Source organism: Sapajus apella, unplaced genomic scaffold, assembly GCF_009761245.1.
Source record: "Sapajus apella isolate SASKATOON/1434 unplaced genomic scaffold, GSC_monkey_1.0 scaffold9265, whole genome shotgun sequence".
Classification (NCBI taxonomy): domain Eukaryota; kingdom Metazoa; phylum Chordata; class Mammalia; order Primates; family Cebidae; genus Sapajus; species Sapajus apella.
The window spans coordinates 1-2,515 of NW_022446186.1; the positions used below are offsets into that span (position 1 = coordinate 1).

Genomic DNA, 2,515 nt, shown 5'->3' on the forward strand with positions numbered 1-2,515 from the left:
CATTTAATCCTCAGCACCCACGCAAGGAAAATGCTAACTTCCTTTGGAAGTTAAAGAAACAGAGACTAGAGATGCAAAGTAGTCCAATGGTGACCAGTGGAACCGAGGCCAAAATTCAGTTTGGATCTAAGGAGACATTCATTTTGTTTTGCTTTGTTTTGATTTGTTTTGAGACAGAGTATCACTCTGTAGCCCAGGCTGGAGAGTCGTGGTGCAAACTCAGGTCACCACAACCTCCAGCTCCCGGGCTCAAGCGAAGCTCATGCCTCAGCCCCCTGAGTAGCTGGGATTACTGGTGTGCACCACCATGCCCAGCTTTGTTGCTGTGGTTGTTGCTGTAATTTTAGTAGAGGTGAGCCTTCGCCATGTCGGCCAGGCTGGTCTCAAACTCCTGCCTCAGCCTCCCAAAGTGCTGGGATTACAGGCATGAGCCACCGCACCCAGCATAAAGAGCCTCTCACACCACTGTCTCTTGCCCTGTGATGGGGGGTGGGGCTCCATGCCTCTAGCTAGGTTGATTATGTCCAGTCCTTGGAGGAGCCCAGGGCTACCCACCCCTAAAAGTCAGAGGGCAGGAAGCAAGAAACGGTCACAGGACTGCCCTAGAGTGTGTGGGGTCACCTGCCCCAGGGTGCAGCTGCCTTTGGCCTTGCACCTCCCCTCCCCAGAGGCCGGTGCCTGCCTCCCAGCCCTCCTGGATGGGGCAGAGGTTACCGTCTCCTGTTCGCCAAGCTTCTCCTGCAGCTCCTTTCCTTCCTGCTCCAAATGCAGTGTGCTCCTGTTCTCATTCTGCTGGACAGAGAGAAGCAATCAGTGGCCACCCACTGCAGCTGGAGACCCCAGAACTTGGTGTCTGCCTCCCATGGCACCGGGAAGGGTGGAGGTTAGAAAAATTGTCTCCTTTCTCCCACAGCCATCAGAGGAGGGCTCTGGCTCACAGCTGCCTTTAGAAGCCCCATTTCATACACTCCCCCATTTTACAGGTGGGAAAACAAAGGCCTGGAGGGCTGAGGAGGAGGGCAGTCTCCCCAGGTGGGCAGCACATCAGCTACTCCTCCTGCTCCTGGAGCCCCTCCTGCTCAAGAAGCCTCTCCTCCTGTTCTCTCAGCCTCACCTCCTGCTCCCGGAGCCTCGTTTTCGCCTCCTGCAGTCTGTCCTGTTCCTGCAGCTCATCTCTCAGGTACTTGATTTCAGTTTTTAGGTTTTTCTTCAAGTCACAGGGCCCTGCTGGGTGCTTTGAAATTGGGGGTTCAGCTGAGAAAGGAAGCAGACAATAAGAGCCTTTGGATTCTCAAAACAATAAACAAAAAACAAAACAAAAACACTCTTCTGGGTGCACAGCTCCTCTCAGGCTCCCCAAACCTGGCCTCACTGCTAATGATTTCTCACACCCAAATGGCAGCCAGCCTTCCAAGCCCCTTTCAGATAGAGAGCACTGTGGGCGGCTGACAACAGGCACTCCTCCCTCTTTGCTGATGGGGACACTGAGGCTCATGGAGATTATAAGACTTGCTGTCTCCTGGCACAGGCCTCTTTCCCTCTGCCTCAAAGCCCTTCCAGCCACCCACCTCCCTGGGGCACTCTAAGCCACCCCCACAGCCCTCTGATGCCAGTCCTGCCCCTGGGTCACACCAGCCCCATCTTACCCAGATGGTTTTGTAGGTGGGCAAGGCAACCTTTCAGCTCCTTGATTTTAATTGCATCCTGCCTTTTCTCCATTTTGAATATTTCAATCTGCCCAAAGCACAGGGGGAAAGGGCCCTGGAGACGGGCTGGTGGCTGGACAGGCTACCATCTCCCTCTCCGCCCCCAGCTCCACAAAGCCCAGTTCTGTGACCACCCCTGGCTGGACTATTCTTTTTACAGATGCCCAGGAAGATCCAGTGAGCCATCTAAGGTGGGGGGCTGAAGGGTCAGCTCTCACTTCTCCTGCCATTTTCAGCATTTGCTGCTGCCACTGTGCCTTCTCTGTTTTGAGTTGTTGAGCGTATGCATCTCTTTCTAGCTGAGCTTTCTTAAGACACTCCGTCACCTGCAAGAATGGACCCAGAATTTAGGAAGGGCTGTCACTGGTCCTCACCTGCTCCTGGCCACCTGGGGTCATCTTCCTTCCACATCCCTGCCTCTGCAAAGTCTCACCTCTGCCACCTGTGCTTTTAGCAGTTCCCGCTCCTGTAGAAACTGCTGTAACTGCTGCTCAAGGACTGCTTCACAGCGGCTCGAGGGCTGGAGGGTGAAGAGGGAGAAGCTTCAATCTGGAGAGCCTGGGCCGTTCCACACAGTGCCCCTTAAAAGGGCTAGGCCTGGGCTTAATACACAACTCAGTCAGTAAAGATCAAGGCATTTCCAATCCCATGGTCTGGATTTTAAAAGAACTCAGTAAAGTTGGAAGGCATAGGGAAAGAGGTCACATTTACAGCTGGCTAACAGAGGCCCAGAGAGATCAGATCATATTCTATTGTTACTCTTGTTATTACTACCGCTGTTGGAACCTTTATTGAGTGCGTCACCAGGT

The 2,515-nt window shown here is 53.4% G+C and overlaps 1 long non-coding RNA gene across 2 annotated transcripts; it reads right to left on the minus strand.

Moving 5' to 3' along the window:
- Positions 1-893: 893 nt before the first annotated feature.
- LOC116548291 lies at positions 894-2,503 on the minus strand. Of its 2 annotated transcripts, none has more exons than XR_004267380.1 (3): positions 2,140-2,503; positions 1,925-2,032; positions 894-1,254 (listed from the first exon to the last, which is right to left on the minus strand). It is a non-coding gene; the product is annotated as an uncharacterized LOC116548291 (long non-coding RNA). The 2 variants fall into 2 exon arrangements; XR_004267379.1 differs by lacking the exon at positions 894-1,254 and adding an exon at positions 1,700-1,734.
- Between the last annotated feature and the right edge of the window lie 12 nt (positions 2,504-2,515).